This window comes from Hyperoodon ampullatus (assembly GCF_949752795.1).
Source record: "Hyperoodon ampullatus genome assembly, contig: scaffold_370, whole genome shotgun sequence".
Lineage (NCBI taxonomy): Eukaryota > Metazoa > Chordata > Mammalia > Artiodactyla > Ziphiidae > Hyperoodon > Hyperoodon ampullatus.
Genome location: NW_027640745.1, coordinates 288,667 through 313,101, shown reverse-complemented (window position 1 = coordinate 313,101; position 24,435 = coordinate 288,667). Strand labels below are relative to the sequence as shown.

At 37.8% G+C, this 24,435-nt stretch overlaps 1 long non-coding RNA gene across 3 annotated transcripts in view; it reads right to left on the bottom strand.

Moving 5' to 3' along the window:
- Nucleotides 1–248: 248 nt before the first annotated feature.
- Nucleotides 249–24,435, bottom strand: part of LOC307070061 — a 74,500-nt gene continuing 50,313 nt past the window's right edge. For all 3 annotated transcript variants that reach the window (XR_013811523.1, XR_013811524.1, XR_013811525.1), the window contains 2 exons: nucleotides 13,335–13,431; nucleotides 249–519 (listed from right to left, as the gene is read on the bottom strand). This is a non-coding gene — a long non-coding RNA (uncharacterized lncRNA). The remainder of the gene's footprint in view (nucleotides 520–13,334; nucleotides 13,432–24,435) is intronic.

Sequence of the window (24,435 nt, the reverse complement as noted above, 5' to 3'; positions counted from 1 at the left end):
GTTTACTTGTGCCTGGAGGATAGCAAAGAAATTAATTTTCTTACAGAGTAGGGTTTCATTTTAGTGAGGGAAAGGAAATGGGTAATAACTACCCCAATCACCAAAGTCTGAAAATGTAGCAGACATAGCCTTGGATATAGCTAGGTTAAGCTGAGAATCACTTGGCAAGATATAATTAGAAAAAAACTGGCTCTGAAATCTTCTGAATAATCAATTGACTATGTTAATAATAAGATCACAGAGTAACATTGAAGTTTTGAACTCTACTTTTTAATGGTTGGCTTTGTTCATCACTGAATTTTTGTCTTGTCTTTTGTCTTTCCCTCCAGTTTCAGAAAATTACAGGTGATGCTGGGATTCCTTTGCCTGTTGACTCCTTCCATGTCCCAGTCTCTACTCAGGAGGCCTTAGAAACTTCCAAAGACAACCTGGGGGTCATAGTCCCAGAGCAGCGGCAGGAGTCTTTTGAAGATTTCAATGCTAGAACGTGTTCTTCTTCAGCAGACGTCATTTCTGCAACTGGAAGTCAAAGAAAAGAAGAGGAATTACCTAGAAATAGCAGGTCTTCTTCAGAGAAAATGACCAAAGCATAATATACCAAAAACGACTCTGCTAAGAAACCACCTGGGAAGGACCTGCATTCCTGCTCTGACTCACCTGTAAAGCAGAAAAGCAAAGGAATTGGGCAAAATAATTCTTTGCTTACTGAACCAATTAGAAGTGAGTCTTCGAAAAAACACATTTCTGTTAAGAAATTTCTGTACAATAGTGACTGTTTCATCAAAGACAACTAAAAGTAAACTCAGTCTACTAGAACATTCTGAAAGTGAGACTCTTGGATCTGATTGTGAATTTCCAGAAAGCATCCATATTCCATCACGCCTAACATAGGTCTAAATCTTTTAAAATTATGTTTTTGCCTTCAAATTTTAATAAATTACTTATGTTTTTACTATAGCATATGGTGTTTTGAAATACTTGACTGGAAGCCATTAGAGAAAGATTTATCTATACTTTTTTATTATAATGAAAGTTTTGGTGTATTTTTCCTTGTGACAGTTTGCACCATTCATTCAGCTGGTGTTTACTGAGGGCTTCATATGTACAGTACTTTTCTGGGTGCTATTGCTTTCAGCAGTGAACAAAATAAAGCCTTTACTCTCCTGGAACTAACACTCTGTGGTGGGAGAATACGTAAACAACAAAACAGGGTAAGGGGTAAAAAGAGATGGGAATAATAAATGGAATCGTTTTACCATTTGGTTAACTGTCAAACTATTATAAATCATATGGCCAGAAGCCATGGACATATTTTAATTCACAATAACCAGAGAGCATCAAACATTTACCAAAGCACTTAACCGTGTTTATGGATTACAGCAACACTATGAGGTAGGGAAATATTACCATCCCAATTTTATAGATGAGGAGTCTGAGGAGACATTATGTGAGTTGCCCAGAATTACACAGCTGTAACCAAGTGGGAAGCTGGGATGTGACCAGAACCCATGCTCTTTTTTTTTTTTAATGTATGGAGTTTATTATGTTTCATTTGTTTCTGATTTATGTGATTTTTTAAAAGATTTTTTTTGCTGTCGACTACTTTTAAAGTCTTTATGCAATTTGTTACAGTATTGCTTTTGTCTTATGTTTTGGATTTTTGGCCGCAAGGCATGTGGGATCTTAGCTCCCCGACCAGGAATTGAACCCTCACCCCCTCCATTGGAAGGCGAAGTCATAACCACTGGACCACCAGGGAAGTCCCCCTTATGTGATGATTTTTATGGCAGTTTTTTTAAATTGTATTTTTTATTGACATATAGTAGAATTACAGTGTTGTGTTAATTACTGCTGCACAGGAAAGTGACTCAGTTATACATTTATATACATTCTTTTTCATATTCTTTTCCATTAAGGTTTATCACAGGATATTGAATATAGTTCCCTGTTCTATACAGTAGGACCTTTTGGTGTTTTTCTTAATACATCCACTTTTTAAAAATAAATGTATTTATTTATATTATTTTTGGCTGCGTTGGGTCTTCGTTGCTACACGCGGGCTTTCTGTAGTTGCGGTGAGCAGGGGCTACTCTTATTTGTGGTGTGCAGGCTTCTCATTGGTGGCTTCTCTTGTTGCAGAGCACGGGCTCTAGGTGCATGGACTTCAGTAGTTGTGGCTCACAGGCTTCAGTAGTTGTGACTCGCAGGCTGTAGAGCGCAGGCTCAGTAGTTGTGGCACACAGGCTTAGCTGTTCCGCGGCATGTGGGATCTTCCTGGACCAGGGCTCGAACCCATGTCCCTTGCGTTGGCACGCATATTCTTATTCACTGCACCACCAGGGAAGTCCCGCGTGGGACCTTTTTGTTTATCCATCCTGTATATATACCACTTTGCATCTGCTAATCCTAAACTCCCAATCCTACCCTCTCCCACCCCCTCCCCCTTGGCAACCACCAGTCTATTCTCTATTTCCTTGATTGTGCTTCAGTTTCACAGATAGGCAGAACCCAGGCTCTTAATCACTTTGTTATTCTGTTTCCTTGTTGTTAAGAAGGGTTTAAGGAAGGCACTGAGAGAGAAGCCAGTGAGCACTGGCAGTGCAAAACAGTGGGGCTGTCAGAGAGCACACCTGTCTCCTTCCCCCATCTGAGCAGAATTTTTAAACAGCAGAGTATGTAAGAGTATGTGATGACACATCTCTGGATTAAATTATGTCTCCCTGGTAAAATATGCACAGATAAGTCTTTAGTTCAGTCAGACTGAAAGGTGAGATCAGAGAAAAGCTGGAGTGTCAGATTTCTTCTCAAAGGTCCTGCCTGATTGTTACTAAGAGGACTACTAGAGTACTAGTTAGTTCATTAGTCATGGATTGTGTGTTAGAGGAGTGAAACAATGAGCAAGATGTAGTGTTGGCCCTTTAGCAGTGGAGTGAGAGGGGAAGACGCACAGCAGATGTCTCATCCTGCACGTGACATGCTATGACGGGCATATTCAGGGCGTTTAGTCATCGTTTGTGGAAGAAGAGGGGGAGCTGTGAGGCAAAGAAAAGTCATCGAAAGAGGCAGTCCCTAAGCTAAGTCTTAAAGGACTCGTGAGAAACTGGTGAGTCAGCCGGTGAAAGGCAAGGATACTCAAGGCAGAGTGGACAGCAGAAGTCCAGAGCCGTGAGTGTGCGAGGGGTGTGTTACGGAGCCACAGGCACAGGCTCTGGAGGATCAGCGCAGTGTCCCTAGGCAGCGGCAAGTGCCCCTAAAGGAGGCAGCGAGGAGGAGGAGAGCGGGTCTTAACCATCCATGTGCGTGGAGCTGGTTTCCTCAGAAAATAGCTAAGAATGGAAAGGAAAAGTTCAGGTGGCATTTTAGACCACTGACATCAGTATGGATGAGGAATCTGAAGAAGCCTGGAGATAATTATGCCCCACTCTTCTGAGGAGCAGTGTTTTTTATTTTCGAGGGGGACTTTCATGCTGCCACCTCCTCTCCTGTCCCTACTGAAAGGTTTATAGGTCGGCAGAAGGGAGAACCTGGCTTAAGTGAAGTTGAGGAGGTTTCTTTACTGTACAGCTTCTCGGGGCTGCTGTAGGCTAATGTGCATTCTGGATCGTCACAGCAGGCATATGGTACACAGCCACCCGCAAATCTATTTGTCTGTAGAGTCCTCTTTTCATAGAAGTGTCTACCAACTGGTTCCACCAAACAGCAATTTGGTAACTTCTAGACCAGGTAATAGAAAGGGGTCTGAAATAAGGTATATATGAAGGGAGGAAATAAGTTCTAATTTTATTTAGGAAATTAGAAGCAAGACTTGATCTTGGGAAGTAAGGAAGAAGTAGGAGGTGGAGGCTGAACCCCCATCCGTGTGACTAAGGTTGGGTGGTGGTATCATTGAGTTTGGAAATAGGGGATAAATAACTGAATTGGGGAAAAGACTTTAGTTCTGGACATGTAGAATTTGAAAGCACCTGTAGAATTCAGGAGACAAATAGGTAACTCGACATGCACGTGAAGACATGGAAAGATAAAAATTTGAATGTCACCAGCACTTCGCAGTCATTACAATCATGAAAATGGATGAAATTTCAGAGAACTGTGAGTACTGACAACGTTTAAGTAATAAGCAGAGAAAGAATTCTGGGAAGGAGAGAGGTGATAGAGTTTCAAGAAGGAGGAAGTAGATGACAGCGTCATACTTCAGAGAATGTAAGTGTCCATTGGATTTGGGCAGTTAGGTCCCCAGTGACCTTAGAGCAGTTCAGTGAGGTGGTGGACAAGAAAGCCAGACTGCAATAAATTGAGGGCATAGCGCTGCCTGTGGGGGCCAGGCGGGGCTAGTGAAGACAGTGGGAATAGGCTGCTCTGAAGGAGTTTGGATGAAAAGAGAAAATAATTAGAAAAAAAGAAGTTTTTAGAATGAGAAGGACTTCTATTTTATATGTTGAAATGGAGGAACCGATAAAGGAGATACTAAAGATGTAGACAATAATTTAGAGAATTGGGGAAACACGGACATATGAATAAGAAAAAAACCTTGCACAGTATATAAAAATCACTTGTATCCTTCAAGTTGGATGGATACTGGTAAGTTTGGGAGGAAATAAAGGTAAGAAGAGATAGAGGTAAATGAGTTTATACTGATAGCCCCAGTTTTCTTTGACCCAGATGTTTCAGAGAAACATATATACACATACATAATTACAGTTTTAAAATTCTTTCGTAGTTACATGTTTTATTAATCATGTCTGAGAAAAGTCATTGATTTTCATTCTCTACAGCATTATCTTGTAAGGACAAGATACAGTGACAACTTCCAAGCTTTTTACCTATCAGAGCTGAAACTGAAAGTATCTTCATAATTGAATGTTCACTTCTTATTTGTAATAAGTTTATCCTTAGGAGGATACTTCATAGTGTTTGATCACAGATGAGTTTGGGCATTGCTATCACTCAATAATGCTAAGCATCTGTCAGGTTCTCTCCTACACTATATATTAATTTTTTCTCCGTTAAGCAAATATTTATTGGCGACCTGTGGGAATAAGATACACCTAGGTCCTCTTTCCTTGGTTTATTCACAAAAGCCTCTGAAACTAAATTTCCAAGTCAGGCCATAGTAAGGCCTGGCATAATACGTTTTCATCGTTAACAGTTTTTTTTGTGTTTGTGGTTTTCTTTTCTTTTTTTTTTTTGAAGCAAGGATAAGATAACTCAGTAGTTGTCCATTGATTAATAAGTCAAAGAAGACATTGATGGAGCATGGTATTTTGAATATCCTTTCCACAGAATAGGTAATGGGCCATCCTGAAACTCTGGTGAGATGCTTATCATTTTCAGATTTTGCAGTGGCAGAGAAAACCCTATTACACCTTGAATTATCACTAGAAACATGAATTCAGCCAAACAAAAACAGCGCCTCTGCCTACTGAGTTTGTCAATTTCCATCTTAACAAAAGTGAACATTTCTCCTTTAGATTAAAGTCAAGAAAATCCCCTCTGTCCAGGATGCGATAATGGGGTGCCAGAAAGAGGAAAACTGAAGGTATTCCCTCTTTACACCTGAACAGTGAATTCATTCTGATATCAAATATTTGTTAAGATTCTGCTATGACCAGGTGCTTTATTGTGTTTAGAGATCAAGTTACTGTTCATTCTTGGTAAGTAAGAAAAATCCATGTTTTAGGACTCTGAATAGTAACTTTATATATTTTATATATATATATTAAAATAAATATATATATATTATATATAATATATATTCCACCTATTCAACAAAATTGTAATTTTCATCATCTCTTACAAACGATGAACTGTATTTACTCTTTGGAAAGGGCTTATAGGGAATTAAAGTCTCCATATACTTTTTTATATAAGACCATGGAAACCAAATTCTCAACTGGGAGCAAACTTAGGTTTTGCTATGAAGGTTTATGCTTGCCTGGCCTTAGAGTGGTAGGCCAGGAACTCAAGGTGGAGTTTTTTTCCTCTAAGTTACTTTCATTGATGCCACCCTGAAAAAATTCGGAGGGAGTATTTTTTGAAATAGCTTTATCTCAGTAACCCTTTAAAAATGCTTCAGGGTATGGGGAACATAACTGTCAAAATGTTCAAGCAACTCTTGTTGATTTAAGTATAATTGATCAGGAGCAATACAGGAAAGAGCTGGGTACAAAAGACAAAAGGCGCGAGGCTATTTCATGTGTTGTTTTTGGCTTATTGTACAGAACAGAGAAAGTCTCATACACTCACGCAGCCAAGGTCCCCTACTCTTCTCTCCTTTTAGTAGAAATAAAAGAGAGCTAGTTTCTCAGTAGCATCATTCTATCCTTAAGTGGGTACACAGTGATATTCTAATGGTCTCTGGAGCAGAGAATAATTCCGTGGCAGCTCTGACCGCCAGTCACCGGGTTCTCTGTAACTTAGTCTTTCATGGCCAAGGACTATAATCATTATTTCGATTTATATTTAGCATCTCAAAATTGAAAGTATTCCATGGACAACAAAACAGGAAGTGATTTCATGAAGTGTTTTTAGTATGGATGAAATAATAAAGTATAAAAATACAAATCGTCAGTAAAGCTTTTTCTTTCCAGAGAAGTATATTCAGAAATTAATGTAAGCATCTAAGGTGCGCACGTGTGTTTTTTCACCCATGATCGTGTGTGTGTGTGTGTGTGTGTGTGTGCATTCCACTGCTACAGGAGACGTGCAAAATAGTATCAGATTTGCTACTATATGAAGTACTGGTTTCTCCCAAGAACTGTGTGCTCACAGGATTCGTTCAGGAAGCTGAGTGCCCTACCGCCACATCGCAGTCGTATTTCATCACCTTCGGCGGGAATAACTTACACTTTAACCTTACATGCAGGCGTATTAAATTAGTATTACTCATCAGAACTTGCTTATTAATAAAACAAGCTGAATTAGCCACTGCAGAATCATATTTGGAAATCCAATGACAATTTTACATTTTTAATAAAGGCTCAGAAATATTATTGCAGAGCAGGTGGTACAGAAAACTGTGGTCAAATTTGACATTCATTAATCATTGAAGTGTGGAACGTGACAGGTGAAAATTGATATTGATTTCTTTCCTCTAATATTTGGAAGAGTTCTAACAGGTAAATAAAATGAGACAACAAGACATAGCAAGTCTCACTGATTTCTCTGATCACCTCCTCCCCACATAGCACTCCGTCGCCTACCATGTTTTGAATAATTCAATGCCCAGTCTTTCCACTTCAGTGCATTATAAAACACACTCAAGCTGGGTTTCAATCGTATTAGACTGAAAGCTGAACTTTTTATGGAGGGTTATTTAAAACAAAATGCGACTTGAGCCCAACAGCCTTTGAAACCAAACAATCCTGGGAGTTCAGTAAGGAAATGTCAACACTGTGGAGAACTTTTGGATTCAGAAAATTCAGTAATCCTATTTGATGTATGTTAACCGTATCAATATTAACAACCTTCTGCTGGATTTCAGCACTGATTTGAGAGCTGAGATACTACTGGTCTTGTATTTTAACTAGTTGTGAAAGCACTGAGAGAGTTGTTCTTGGGTTGAACTTGACCTGCCCCTGGGAATGCTCTCTGTTCTATCCACCTTGAAAAGCTTTACGCAAGTGCATTTCTCTGCCTTCCTTCTTCTCATCTGTACCCCTTGGGAAAACAAAAGATGCTCAAATATAGATGTGAACACTGCAGATGCTCTGCTTGGCAATGGCGTCTTTCAGCTTCCCAATAAAAAATTATATTGCTGACCACCCATTTGACTGAAAAGTGACTCATTTTACTGACAGATATCTGGATTGAGATGTCAAAAGAAATAGGTCATTTCAAATTTCCTTTTTATGTCATAGCTTTGTGTTGCCACACTACTTGTTCAAAAGTGAGATCATGAAGGTTCCTTCCTATGACCTCCAAATAATTAATCAAAATGTTCTTCAATAGGCTATATAAAAAGCAAGCAGAATATTCCTAATTATCGATCTTTCTCTTGAGTCATATAGTTCTTGTAATTTCAAGGAAGAGAAACTCAAATGGAAAGTGTTACAATAGCCAAGCATACCAGCACTGTTATCTAACCATTCAGCAATTTTCTCTGCCAAGTCACTCTGAACCTTAGACTACTGAGAATGTCTTTTTAATTAATTTTTAAGGTTCTCCTCTTTTGAGTTAAAAAATGGTCACAATTTTATAAGTAAAATTAAAGAAAAAACACTAAATAGACCATCAGAGATATTTCCATTAGGCATTATATATATATATATATATATATATATATATATATATATATAAACATATACATATATATACATAATTTTAATATATATACATATATAAATGCACTGGGATAAATCTCCAACTTCTGTGTCATAGACACAGAAGGACATAGGTCCATTTTCTTAGGAATAGGGAACTCCTTTCACAATGGAAGTTGGGAAATTGGCTAGACCATCCTTCTTGAAAATAATTCCATGAAGCCGCCATTTAAGGTTGTCTGGATCTTGGCTCCTTCTAGCAATCTAATACTCCAACAGTGTGTAGTTCATCAAATTCAGGTCTTTCTGAAGCCAGGCTAGAAATACAGAGTAAGTTGGACGACTCAGGTAACTGACCAAAAAGGAGGAAGAAGAGGAGCAAAACAATTTCCCAGTTTCATTTTTTCCCATATTCTCTGTGCTTTACAAGGGAAAAAAAATTGGGGTCTGAGTTCCTTTCATTCTTAGCCATTGTTGGTTCAAAGTCTGAGAAAAAAAAAAAAGAGGTAAAAATGAATATATGGAGTCCAGAATTCCATTAGCTCTCTTGCATGCAATGTCACAACTTCAAAGGCCTTCCAAAATAAAGGGATAAACTTTTAAAAATATAGCCCAGGGCTTCCCTGGTGGCACAGTGGTTGACAGTCCGCCTGCCGATGCATGGGACATGGGTTCGTGCCCCGGTCCGGGAAGATCCCACATGCCTCAGAGTGGCTGGGCCCGTGAGCCATGGCCGCTGAGCCTGCGCATCCGGAGCCTGTGCTCTGCAATGGGAGAGGCCACAACAGTAAGAGGCCCGCGTACTGCAAAAAAAAAAAATATATATATATATATATACATATATATATATATGTATATATATAGCCCCATCTTTTCAATCTAAACAAGTAAACACTAAAAATATATTTTAGAAATCCAGCAAACACACTAACCACACTCAAAGCAAAGGAAGGCTTATGGCTTACCAAATGACAGTGGCTGTCTACAAGAGAGAGAAAGAGAATACTCCAAAATTCTATCTGACCTGGCAGAGCTCAGCACAGCTACTATTCTTCTTTCCTAAAATCAAGGCATAAAGAATTTGAATAAAACTTGCCAGAATGTCATCCGCTGCCTCCAGATGCACATTGAAGGACGGAGTGTCCAGAAATCAGGATGAAGAAAACTGCTTAGAGAAGACACTTCCCCTATCAGTGCACCACCAGGGTTTATCTGGGTAATAAAATGATAATAGGCCTTTTTGTCATCTTCTTTTTATAATTTATACATTTAAATTTCAGTTAACATCTAAAAAATATCCAATCAGAATGACAGGCATTTCCAGAAGTATCAGTGTTTTTCATCCTCACCCTTTTACAAATGTGAAAACTGAGGCTCAGTATAGCTGTCAAGGAATTTTCCTAAATCATTGAAGCTGTCAATTTGGGACTTAAGTCTAAATTAGTTTCTTATTTTATCTTGGCTAACTTCTTTAAATTCTGTTTAGTGACATGGGGATGGGGAAGGGTAAGCTGGGACAAAGTGAGAGAGTGGCATGGACATATATACACTACCAAATGTAAAATAGATAGCTAGTGGGAAGCAGCCAAATAGCACAGGGAGATCAGCTCGGGGTTTCGTGACCACCTACAGGGGTGGGAGAGGGAGGGTGGGAGGGAGACAAAAAAAGGAGGGGATATGGGGAGACATATATATATATATATATATATATATATATATATAGCTGATGCACTATTATACAGCAGAAACTAACACAACATTGTAAAGCAATTATACTCCAATAAAGATGTTAAAAATATATATATGAAAGCTATACTATAAAATAGATAAAGTGATAATATATCTGAGAGGTGAAATTATGGCTGCTTTTTAATCTATTTTTGGATTATTTGATTACATGATTTCTCTATAAAGAATATGAATCCCTTGTATAATAAAACTTACTCAAAACCAAAAATAAAAAACAATTCTGTTTAGGAAGAGAGGATAGAATGAAGGTTTGAGCATAGAAATCATCTAGAAATCACTGAAGATACTGGGCGTGTAGCGCAGTTTCATTTGTAGTGGGTTTGGCTTACAGTCTTATATTTAGTTTTATTTCTATACAACTATCAAAGAAGGAGAAAGAAGTTAGGTAATATTTGCAACTAATCAAAGCAGAATTGCTTTTAGCTTTAACAAAAAGATCGTTTTGTGATCTCAGATGAACATCTTTATTCTTAAATGGAGCATAAGTAACATTAGTGGCTAAGGTTATTTGCAATAAACAAGACTGTTTACTGTTTACCACCCAGCAGATGACTATTTGTAAGTCTCACTGAGTATGCTAAAAGCTTATACTGAGCTCTCATTTTACCAGAGTGAATTTAAATTAACTGCAGCAGCCAGAATTAATGAAACTGGGTAAATGATGCAAAGATATTCCACAGGGTATTCTGTTTTAATTAGAGATAGAAAATGTGTGTCATTAGAGGTTTTTAAAAATGTTGCATTCTATTACTTTCTCATATTTTAAATCTAGGAATATAGATGAAAACTAAAACATGTTAGCCACCTTAGTTCAGTTTTTAATGTAGATCAGCTTTGAAGTTATATTGAGTGAAAAGTAAAGAGTCTGAATGAAGAACATAATCTGGAAGCATTCAGGTACAAGTAATCAACTTTATTAGAAGTTGAGTATCTGTTAATTAGCAGGCAGCTATATAACTTAACTATAAAGCCACTACAATTCAAACATTGTAGCATTACTACCTGAATGAGCACATATACAAATTAAACAGAAAAGAATATCCACAAATAGTTCTAAGTATGTCTGGGAAGTTTGATTGTGACACAGTCAAGGTATAATCTTTAAAACTGATGCCTAGAAAACTACACACCCATTTAAAACTAAAGTCTGTACCTCACATTACATACCAAAATAAGTTAAACCAGTTGCACATGTAAGAAGCTTGCAAGTTGACACTTTATCCTAACAAGATGAGTCTTTTACAGATGTTTTCTCCCACTCTGTGGCTTGTCTTTTCATTATCTTGATAGTGATTTTTACAGAGCAGAAATTTTCTGTTTTAATGAAGTCTAGCTTATCAATTCTTTCTTTCATGGATTGTGCCTTTGGTGTTATATTTTAGAAGTCATTGCCATACCCAAGGTCATCTAGGTTTTCCCCTATGTTATCTTCTGGAAGTTTTACAGTTTTGTGTTTTACATTTAGGTCTGTGGCTCATTTTGAGTTAATTTTTATGAAGGATATAAAGTCTGTGTCTAGTTTTCTTTTTGTTTGTTTTTTGGGTTTTTTTTACTGTGGACATCCAGTTGTTTCAGCACTATTTGATGAAAAGACTATCTTTGCTCCATTGTATCGCCTTTGTTCTTTGGCCAAAGATCAGTTGACTGTATTTATGTGGGTCTATTTTGGGGCTCATTATTCTTTTCCATTGATCTAGCTGATCTTTCACCAATACCACCCTGTCTTGATTACTGCACCTTTGTAGTAAGTCTTCAGGCTGGGTAGTGTCATTCCTTCAACTTTGTCCTTCTTCAATGAGGTGACAGCTATTCTGGGTCTCTTGCCTCTTCATATGGTCTTTAGAATCAGTTTGCCAATATCCATAAATTAACTTGCTGGGATTTTGGTTGGGATCGCACTGAATTTCTATAGATTAAGTCGGAAAGAACTGACATTTTGATAATACCGAGTCTTCCTATTCATGAACATGCAATATCTCTCCATTTACTTATTTATTCTTTGACTTCATTCATCACGGTTTTGTAGTTTTCCTTCTATAGAGGTTTTACTTATTTTATTAGATTTATACTGAAGTATTACATTTTTGGCAGTGCTAATGTAAATAGTGTGGGTTTTTATTAACCTATTCCACTTGTTCATTATTGGTATATAGGGAAGCAATTGCCTTTTGTATATTAACCTTGGATCCTACAACCTTGCTATAATCATTTATTACTTACAGGAGTTTTGGGTCAACTCTTTAAGATTTTCTACATAGATGATCATGTCATCTGTGAACAAAGACAGCTTTATGTCTTCCTTCTCAATCTGTACACATTTTATTTCCTTTTCTTGCCTTATTCCAGTAGAAGAACTTGCAGCACAATATTGAAAAGTTATAATAAAGGAGGATATCCTTGCCTTGTGCTTAATCTTAGTTGGAAAGCACTCAGTTTCTCTCCAGTAAGTATGATGTTAGCTATTGGTTTTTTTGTAGATCGTATTTATCAAGTTAAGAAAGTCCCTCTCTATTCCTAGTTTACTGAGAGTTTTTCTCATGGGTGCATGCTGGATTTTGTCAAATGCTTCTTCCACATGTATTTATATGTTTTTTTTTCCTTTTTGGTCTTGGATGGATATTAATTAATTTTCAACTGTTGAACCAGCCTTAAATACCTGACACAAATCCCATTTGGTCGTGGTATATAATCGTTTTTATACTTTTTTGGCTTCAATTTCCTAACATTCTGTTGAGAATCTCTGAAACAATTTTTATCACATTTCTACTATAAAAGGTCTGGGATTCTAACGAATTTAAGCTATTAGTTAGTCTTCTCAAATTGTGCTTTTTATTCAAAGATAAACCATAGCAGAACCCTTAGGGAATGGATGGTGAATGGTAAGGCCTGAATTTACACTTCTTTTATTCTTTATACCCTGAACCCGTCTCTCAACAAGTGTTTACTGTTGATGTTTATTTTTTGGGGAATTAGATATAGCTCAGCATTCATTCATTCAACAGATTCTACAGCAGAAGGGAGGCTTCAAAGGAGGTAGGGTGTATTAGTGGGGCTGCAGGTTATTACAGGGAATCCAAGCAAGGCCTCATAATGGAGACGGTGATATTTGAGAAAAGACCTAAAAAAGTGAGTGGATAAGTATTGTAGATACTAAAGAGAACAGCAATTCAGGTAAAGGGAACAGCAAGTGAAAATGTCTGCCTACTATACTTGTTAAACATCAAGGACTAAAGAGTATAAGGTGTTTGCAAAAGAGTGAGCAAGGAGTAGAGGTGGAGGACATGAGATCAGATACATAATGCAGAGGGTAATCATGTAGCAACTTACCAGCATTTGAAGAACTTCAGCTTCAACTATGATGAAGGGGAAGACACTGAAGTCACATAATTCTTCTGACTTAGATTCTCGAAGGGTTCTCCGGCCACTGTGTTAAGGACAGATTTCAGAGGGATAATAATTAAGATGACAGACAATGAAATCTTAATCCTGAGTGGTAATAGTGGGAAAATCGAGAAATTGTCAAATTCTGGTTCTATCTCAAAGATACGGCTGACACATTTTGCTTCTGTATTGGATGTGAAAGGAGAGGGAAAGAAAAAAGTCAAAGATGAATCACATTTTGTAACTGAGCACCAGGAAGAATGCAGCTGCCCTTTTCTGCTTTGGGAAGTCTACAGGAAAAGCATGAGTGACTATGTGTGTATTTGATTGCAAGGTATATTAAGGTTGGGATGTCTATTAAATGACAAAACAGAGATATTCTGTTAGTAACCAGTCTTGTTAGGTGGACCCAATCCGTAAAGGACAACCATCAACCTACCTAATCGCTCAATTTGAAGACCCATAAAGGACTTTGGGGCATTAGTGTGAAGAGGGCTTCCTTTTGCATTTGTGTGTTTGTGTGTTATTTGCTTTGACACTGTGGTTAGGCTAAAGTGGCAGTATTCTAGGCTTTCATCTTTGACAATTTTTTTCTCACCAGGAAGCTTTTTTATTGGGTTGACACCAAATGAGTATTTGCCTGATTCTTCCTGTCCTGATTCTTTAAATATTTTCCTAGTTTGGACAGCCACAATTTGGTTAGTATGTGTTAATTTCACCCTTCAACGTGGACACACTTGAAGCGAAGTGAACTCCCACCACACTGATGGTAGACTCCATCTGAACATGCTCAAAAGAGCACAGAAGGTTGTCCACGGGGAGGGTACTATCAGACGCTGATTGACAGTACCTGTGTTGTAGACCAACTTAAGGGCAAACACATACGGTTCTTACCCTTTGCTGCTCCTGATAATAGGCAATGGCAGGCTCTGGATCACAATGTTTGAACCCAGCAGGAATAGTTTTGCACTCTGTGTGGCAGGACTAGGATAAGGGGTATGTATCTTATCTAGCTTGTATCTTTTTTTCTATGCTACACAAATACAAGGCTGTCACTTTCTGAGACAATAAACTTTCTCTGGCTGTGACAGATTCAAAGCAGATGCCAAGTTAGAAACATTTCTGAATTAGGTGATTTGGGTTCCTTGACCAGGTTAAAAAAACAAAACAAAACTGTTTTTCTTCTTGGTTTCACATTTAAACAATATGTGTTAGTCTAAACTATATGACCAAAAAATAGAACTACTAAAATAACATGCCCTTATCATTATTATTTTGATAGACTAAATAATAGAGGGATATTGTTTTACTAACAATTACCAGCATTTAGTAACGACAAGCCAAACATTAAGCCTTTAGGAAATTTGTGAACTCCTTCACTTCTTACAATAACTCTGTCAGATTGGTACCAGTATTTATCACCATTGATGAAGAAACTCAGTTTCAGAGGAAGACACTGAGGCACAGAGAGGTTGAATGGAACTTGCCCATAATTGCCCTAGCTGCTATGCTAGTCTGCTTCATCAACCACTATCACCACTATCACATTTACTTAACTGGGCTTTAGATTCAGATAAACAATTTTTCCTGGCAAGGAAATCATTTAACAAGCCCAGATTGCAATGCTTGAAATGCAAGTCTGAGCCCAAATCTTAGAACCCGAAACCATGTGATCACTAAAAATACTGAGTATCTATTCTGCGCCATATAATAGGAGTTTGCTTTTAAAATAACAGGTCCTATTAGGAATAAGTGTACAAATGGCATTCTAGGAGGGAATATATCCAACAGGTGTTTTCAATTCCTTTAGTGGCAGTGAAAACGTATGAAGTCATTGCCTGCAATACTAAATGAGCTGATTTGCTTTTGGTGGGTGAACACTGAACTTTGTTTACAAAACTTAACCTGAAAGCATTTTCTAAGTATTCTGCTATTACTCTACTCAAAGTTAGCCTTGTTATCTCCTTTAACAAACAAGAATGGCAAGACACAGTCTCAGTTAGTATAGTATGGATAAATCAGTTTCGGTCTTGGGTAAACTTGTACCTTAACGAGCGTCTTCAATTTGGGGAAGACATGAATTCAGAATTGCCATTCTCTATGCATATTATTGCCATCTAAACTAATGCCAGCAAGACATAGCTATAGTTAGGTAGATCCTTTCATAAAATGATGCAGCCACTCAGGAATTCATTAAAACCTAAACCGACTGGACAGTCAGTAACCAATGAATTATCCTAATGCTGATTCATCTGAGAGGTCCTTTATTCCATTGACTGCTGCTGCTATCCTTCTCTATTCCTTTTGGGATTAAGAACTATGCATAAAGTCTTACTTACTCTAAGGTTCACCTTGTACCTCTCCTGTCATACAACTCATCAGTTTCCCCATCATATGCCACCAAATGCCAATAAAATATCTGAGTACTCTGCGGTCATGACACAGGTATTTCTAAAGAGGTGAACACCTGTTCAAAAATCACTAATCTGAGAATAAATATATGGGGAAATGATTGGAATCAACTGAAACTGTGAGAGGCCAGCAGGGCAGATATGTGTGTCTGTATGTGTCTTAAAGCATAATGTTCTCTATGAGAAAAAATGCTTTAGTGCCCCAAACTTTAATCCAATTAATATCCTGGAGTATATTTCAAGACCACTTGTATATATGTGCATGTACATAATTTCAGCATTATATATTGTTTGTGTTATGTTCTCCCTTCTATTCATGGGAATATGTTGCCTTTAAAGCTTAACCTTTCTTGTCGATTTTGTACATGGATGAAGGTTCACACAATAAGATAAGTTCAAGGATTTCTTTCTCCAATACCATTGATATGAATTCCTATTACTTAATTTCTTTTTCATAGATTTGCAGATGACAGTCCAAGATAGTTCTGCCAATGGAAATCACAGGACTACCAAGTATGGCAAAGACTTTGGAACAATTAGAGTGTGTTTTCATGGTCTGCATCAGAATTCTACAGAAGGCTTTTGGCTGAATTGGCAGTGAAATGAGAATGGAAAGTTAGTGTATCAGTTACTTTTCAGTTTGGTATTTTTTCTTTTCCAGTATTCTACTATGTATTAGAAATTACATAAAAATCAGGAGAAGAGAAATGGTTAAGAAAAATATAACCTGTCATGTTAACAACATTCAGCACTTACCTAGACTCACAGGTACCACGAGACAACATGAGAGCTGGCTTGTGAGAGCTAACCTTGTTCCAATTCCCTCTTTGTATTGATGAAAAGCTTTGAGGGTCAAAGAAGGAAGTGACCCTGCCAGAAGCATACCATGAATCAGTGATGAAAGGGAGACTCCTTGGCTTCTGTAGAGCCATGCCTCTGTGCACAAGGTATTAAAGAAGCATTAATTAAGTGCCCCTTTACCTAACAACGTGGAGCTTAATCATAGGCTTTGGGCTTCTTGTCTCTTCTTTTCTTTTGCTTTCTTTTGCATCCTTGGGGGCCTTAGTTTTTAGTTGCTCTTGAACTGGATTTCCAAGACATTTATTTTCACTAGCCCTTATGTTTTTGGATTGTAGGCTGAATTTTTAAGAAGTTGGGGAAGGATATTGAACTGCCAAAAGTTAACAGATTATTGTCAAAAAATAACAATAATTATAATGCCAATTTCCCTGTGTATTCCCTGTGTACTTTAGGGGTAGAAATAGTATTTGTAAAGTGATTTCAAAACGTGCAAATATTACCTGTGGGACGTAACCTACTGGTTAAGAGCACTAACTCTGAAATTAATTTGCCTGGATCTTTTTTCCCCAGCTCTACCACTTACTAGTGGTGGGACTTCAGGAGTGTTTCTTCTTTGTGTTTCACTTCCTTTTTAAAAAACAAGGGGTTAATAACCTCACCCATTTTACAAAGCTGTGGCATGGAGTTAATACATGTAGAGTGGTTAGGAATCTATGCCACTCTTAAGTCTTTTAAAATCAACCTTACTATTGTTGTTACTATTATTATTATTTCGTTAACTGTCCTTGAAACAGTTTGCCAGCAGTACTCACTTGTTTTTCTTTTTGTTGTATATTCTCTAAGCATTCTACCAAACCCTAAGTGGCTGGTTTCAGATATTTTACACCTCTTTACTTGTTTGTCACCGCAAAAGTAAAAGGACTTTGGCTCACGTTGATCAAATGAACCAGAACTTTGGTTTTCTCCCATTCATACACACTGGTAAACAGATGTGAAAAAGCGACTCCATGGGGCTTTCAGTATGGAGCCAAACATCCAGGCTCTGTGTAACTCGACACTATTATGAACACATGTTGGTCCCTTAGGTCCCAAAAGAATCTCAACTAAGCCCATCATTATTTCAGGAATATGAAGAATGCTTTCTGTGAAATAGTTGAACATAACAGAAATACAAGAAAAGGCAGAGGTGTTTCGTATCACAGCATTTTGAGAAACGCTCAGAGCTCTAAGATGTAGCTCACAATTTCCGCATCAGGTAAAGCTTTCAAAGTTACCATAAATACGTTTTTTCATCAATGGCAATAATGCGGTGACTATATTGCTCAATTCCACACAGCATCAGCATTAAATACATTAAAAGTGTAAGTTAAAATATCTGTATGATTGCTTCTGACATAACCCCGAGATCTCTTTTATTTAGGTACTCCGTCAGTTATAATGTAGAACATTAAGACAAATTATTTCTAAACACTAACAAGCAATGTAGCAATAAGTGGCAGACAATCAAGGGGAATTTTGCCATAGCATGGTGTTTATTTTGGTACAAGCAGGAATGCAAATCCAAAGGATGTAATTTAGAGGAAACTCTGTCCTGTCTATTCTCGAGGAACTAGAACAAGGAGACTCAGAGAAGATGATTGTGGGTAAGTCAAACCGTTTTCTCCTAATTACAGCTGAATAACTGGGAGCAAACTCCCCTGGATGGTTGTGATGTGCTTGAAGAGAGCTAGGAGGGTGCCCTGGTTAGAGTCTTCCATATACAGTTATTCAAGCTCAGACTTGATCATCTGTCAGGGATGCTACAGTAGGGAGAGTTTTGCCATAGCTGTGAGACTCAGCAAGATCACTTCCAACTCTAAAACCTACAATTTGAATCACCAACACCAGCCGTCATTAAGCGCGACCTCAAATAACTCCAAATCTGTTCATCTACTCACATATTTTTTACCCAGTCAACAGACCTCGAGTGATTACTACATGCCAGACACAGTTCTAAGACACAGAATAAGGGATAAGAAAAGTAACAACCTCTATCACTGCGGGGCTTGAGTTCTTTGGGAAGAAGTTCATCTAAATACAAAGAGACACCAAAGATAATATTTGTTTTTATTATTATTCTGTGAAAGAAGTAAGGTAATCTGATAAATTGGGACTGAGTTAGGCTCGTAGGACAATCAAGGAAAAAATATCTTTAAGAGATGAGTGCCAAATAGAAAGGAATCATTTATGGACAATTTTTCTGTAAATAATATTTCCAAGACATGGGAACAGCAAATACAAAGGCCTTGAGGGAAGATGAAGCTTAACTACAATCAGGGAACAAAAGGAAGCTACAAGGTAAGGTCAAGAGATAACCACACAAATTTATACCAGCTGGTCCCTAACTTCAAGTCTACGTGTATATATTCTTGAGGTGAGTTAGACATATATATCATCCAAAAAACAAAAACAAGTTGACTCCAAAATTACCCTGGAAATTCTGAGTGAGAGTCTTTACAAAGGCACAACCATATTAAAGATCACAGCCATCATTCTCCAAACTCCACTCTGGCCGTCACTTGCAGGCATTTAACAGGGGTGGTTTAATATCCTCTCTAAAATATTGTGCAGGAAGAACAAACATCCTGGCATGTCTGCACCGTGCACCTAGTGTCTCACAATTGAAAAGTAGCTGGAGCTCACCCTGCTGATGGCTTTGCCGTTTTTTGTTTTGTTTTGTTTTGTTTTTACCTTTTATTAAGAGTCCCATCTCTTTTAAGAACTGGGATATATTTTTTGAGGGAAATAAAAGTATAGGAAAATTCAATGGACAGAGATCATACTGTACTGGACTTTTCTGTTCTTTGCTACATTTGTCGAGACAAACGTCTGTTCTTAGCCTTTTTTAATGGCTCTGTTAAATATAACGGACACACGGTACACTGCACATACTTAAAGAACACAATTTAAGTTCTGAACTATGCATATACCCACGGAACTGCCAACACAATCAAGAAAAGGAACATATCCATCACTTGCAAGTGTTTTTATGCCTCATTCATAAAGCCCCTTTTCCCCCCTCACATTCCACCCCTCCACATCCCCAAATGACCACTGATATGCTTTCTATCATTATAGATGTGTTTGCATTTTTCTAGAAATTTATATAAAGGGATTCACACAGTGAGGACTCTTTTATCTGGCTTCTTTTACTCAATGTAATCATTTTGAGAGTAATTCATATTTTTGTGGCTATCAATAGTTTATCACTTTGTTTTGCTGAGTAGTGTTTCACTGTATGAGTATACCACAGTACGTTTATTCATTCGCCTGTTGATGCGTGCTTGAGGTTGTTACAATTCTGTCTATTAAAAATAAAGATGCAGGGCTTCCCTGGTGGCGCAGTGGTTGAGAGTCCGCCTGCCGATGCAGGGGACACGGGTTCGTGCCCCGGTCTGGGAGGATCCCACATGCCGCGGAGCGGCTGGGCCCGTGAGCCGTGGCCGCTGAGCCTGCGCGTCCGGAGCCTGTGCTCCGCAATGGGAGAGGCCACAGCAGTGAGAGGCCCGCGTACCGCAAAAAAAAAAAAAATAAATAAATAAATAAAGATGCTGTGATGATCCATGTACAAGTCTTTGTATGAACATATACTTTCATTTTTCTTGCATAAATATCTAGGTGCAGAAAGGCTGGATCATACGGTAGGTGTATGTTCAACTTATAAAGAAACAGCCAAACTGTTGACTGAAGTGACTATGCCACTTTCCTTCCCACTGGCAGTGTAAAAGACTTCCAGTTCCTACACTGCCTCACCAATACGTGGTGTGGTTGGACTTTTCTAATTTTAGACATTCAATAGGAATGTAGTGCTATCTCCTGGGGCTTTCACTTTCATTTAGCTAATAATTGATTACAGTGAGCAACTTCCTGTGCTTATTTGCATCCGTACACCTCCTTGGCAGGATCTCTTTTAAAATATTTTTACCCATACTGTTAATTTTTAAAATTTTTTCTAATTACTGAGTTTTGAGAGTTCTATATGTGTTAGAGATACAAGTCTTTTCATGTATATAATTTGTAAATATTTTTTTCCAACCTGTGGCTTTTCTTTTATTAATAATGGCTTCCAAAGATGAAACCCAATTTATCACTTTTTTTCCTTTATGGATCTTGTTTCTGGTATCATCTGTAGGAAATCTTCGCTTAACTCAAGGTCAAAAAGATTCTGTCCATGTTTTAGAGATTCATGTTTTCATCTTAATTCTTTATATGGTGTGAAGTAGGGATCAGAGGTCATTAATTTTGCATATGGCTATCTATGCACAATATCCGTGTACTACATGCTTCCAGCATCATTTGTCAAAAAGACTATCCTTTCTCCTCTAAATTGGCTTTGAACCTCTGTTGAAAATTCAATTGTCCTTATACGTGTGGATATGCTTCTGGGATCTACATTCTATTTGATTGACCTATTATATCTGACTCTTGGTTATAATATATTCTTCCACTGATTTCTTTTCACTTGCTCATGTAAATAGTCTCCCAGTAATATAGCCTTTCCATTTGACTGGACATATCTAGGTATACCTGAAATGCATTTGATAAATCGATGGAATTTGCACTCAAACTAGGGTTACTTTCCAAAAACACTTAAAATGTTGAGGTGTATAAACGATGTATTCTACAGCCTTCCTGCCTCAACCAAGTGTATGTTAACACATCCCCACAAGCTATTTTGCATGTGTATGGGGCTGTAGAGTCTGGGGAGTATGAGAGCGGTATGTGCTGTCTATCCCAAAAGATCATCATAGGAGGCAAAGGAAACATTAAGGAAATAGATAGGAATAGTCAAATGCCAAATGTCAAAATATTTCTCATGTGTTTTTAATATTTACATTGAGATAAATAAGCAAATTATAAAATACAAAACTTCAGAGAATATTTCAAAATGCTCTTTTTGGCCAGATGCAACAAGATACTAGGAATAAATAGAGGAATTTTCTGGAAACAGCTTGTCTTTCCTTTTTTTATCACCATCGAGTGATGGGGTTGTATTTTATTCAGTGTCTTGTACATGTGGGTGCGAATAAAAAGGAACTTCTCTCAAAAAGAGAAATGAGCAAAGAATATGTGTTGTCAACTTGTCTAAAGCATTTTTTCATGTTCTGACTCATTTTTCTTTGTATTGGCATTTCAAGGGATTTTGGTCTTTAATTTGACTATTCAAAAACCTTGATAACTTCAGTGAAACTCCATGAAGATAATATAAACAACTGTAATGGAAAATGAAAAGATGATAATAGCAACCAGCACTGTGATATTTCTTGTCAGTGTTCTTTACTATTTAGAATAGTAACAAATCCCATATTAATTTGTCTTTTCGAACTCTGGCCTTTACTTTGGTGGAATAAGTTCCTTTTGCTTTATTATCTGTTTGCAATTAAAAACAATTAATGACCATACTTTGATATGATCATCTTAGAGTTGTATAGAGGGAGGATAGTTATGCAACTACTTATATATCTATGGGTTCAAAGAAGTTTAAAGGCTTGTTATTTGAATCCTGTGGAATGCAGCCTCCTTTCCCAGGGGGAAATGAACATATACATGTACTTAATGTAGTTTAAAATAAAGCAACACCTGTTCGTAGAGGCACCTTCTATTCCAGGCATGTTTAGGCATAGGGAAGGGGAACAACAGCTATAAAATATAATTCTTGTCTATAAGGAGTTTACAGTTTAGGGGGGTTGAGGGCACTCAATGACTCAATGAGGATGAGCCTGATGCACGTGGCTACAAGGTCACTCTTGAATAAAGTCTGCTTTAGGAAAGACCAGCCTACTCTTATTCTGTTAACCTCTTTAATGCGGTGTCCAATAAACCTGAATATCAAGCTCAAATGCCACTTTAGAAATGTTTCCAGGGGTGCTAACAGCCAAGAAGTCAATATGATTCCTATACACTTGACACAACTCACCAGAGGTCTTGAATTCGGTGAGCATATTGACCTCTTTTAAGAAGGATCACCACTTAAACTTCGAATGCTAAACTTCTAAGAGAATGAAGTAAGTAATAAGTGATATTCAGGTTCAGAGGTGGAAGAGAAAAGAGGTCTCACCTTGAGTAGAACATTTTGTTGGATTCTCCAAAGTGGCAAACAATAAGGAGAACATTAACCAACTAAGACTCTGAATAAGTTGATAATTAAGATGAAAGCCTCAGATGGAGGTCATAATGTCCCCTAGATTTAAGGATACACTTAGGCTGAAAGGGAAACTATTGAAAAAGATATAGAAAATGCTAAATATTTCACAAAAAATTTATTAGAATAAAACTTAGCAAAGTTTGCAGAGTAAGAAATCAACATATACACATCACTTGCATTTCTGTACATTAACAATGAACAATCTGAAAAAGAAATTAGGAGAACAATTCCATTTACAATACCATCAAAAAGAAGAAAATACTTAGGAATAAGCTTAACGAAAGACATGAAAGACTTGTACACTGAAATCTACAGCATTGGGCTTCCCTGGTGGCGCAGTGGTTGAGAGTCTGCCTGCCGATGCAGGGGACGCGGGTTTGTGCCCCGGTCTGGGAAGATCCCACATGCCGCGGAGCGGCTGGGCCCGTGAGCCATGGCCACTGAGCCTGCGCGTCCGGAGCCTGTGCTCTGCAACAGGAGAGGCCACAACAGTGAGAGGCCCACGTACCACAAAAAAAAAAAACCAAACAAACAAAAACTACAGCATTATTGAAAGAAATTAAGGAAGACATAAATAAATGGAAAGATACCCCATGTTCATGAACTATTGTTAAAATGTCCATATTATACAAAGCTATCTACAGATTTAATACAATGCCTATCAAAATCCCCTATTTTTGCAGAAATAGAAGAAACGACCCCAAAATTGATATGTAACCACAAAGGACCCTCAATAACCAGAACAAACTTGAAGACCTCACACTTTCTTTTGAAATGAAGTTTTCTTGTTATTGTGGGTTAAAAATCCAAAGTCCTAAATGTCCATAAATTATCCTCCCAAATTTATATTTTGGTTCATTCTCAGTGACAGGGCTTTCGGTACCTGAGCGGCATTGAGGGCTCCTTCAATATCTGTAGCTTGGACTTCTGTCACTGACGTGGTGTGGGTATCTCAGAGCCTTGGTTGTTTTATCAGTTTATCACGTCCCTCATGAACCATGCTCAGGAAGGCCCCACGCTTGCTTGGTTTCATGCTCTGCTACTGCTGTCTTGAAATTCTTAATAATTTTATCTTTGAACTTACGTTTTGTAAGGAACGTTTATGGGACAATAAAATGTACGCATGAGCAGAGGAGACACGTGCAATATGTGTGCCTGCCACCATTCCTGCTGCCCCTGCACATATAGTTTTTACCCTGCTTATGGTGTGCTTTCCATGACATGCTGACTTGCTACCATTTGGAGTCTTACTGAGTTCCACCAGAGTTCTGTGCTACTGGTCACATCCAAGACTAAGTGAACATGTTAACAGCTTCGGGAAGCCATGCTTTCCATCTGAATATGAAATTACTTCTAACACAGAAAGGAAGCAGTTCTTTTTTAAGAAACAAGAATGTCTAAGGAATCTTATCATATCCTTTCTTACTCGTGTTACCTCCCAATATTAGCCAAACACATCTGCTGAAAAAGATGACATATATGAAAAAGAGAAGAGAGAAAAATATGCTAACGGATTCCTAATTACCCAAATGCCCCATATCTGTTTCAGTAAGTATCATTATATATTATGTAAATTTTTCTCAGTGACAGAGAAAGACATCCTGGCTGAACATCCCTCTGCCCATGACACAGAGATGATGGTCTCCAGCTA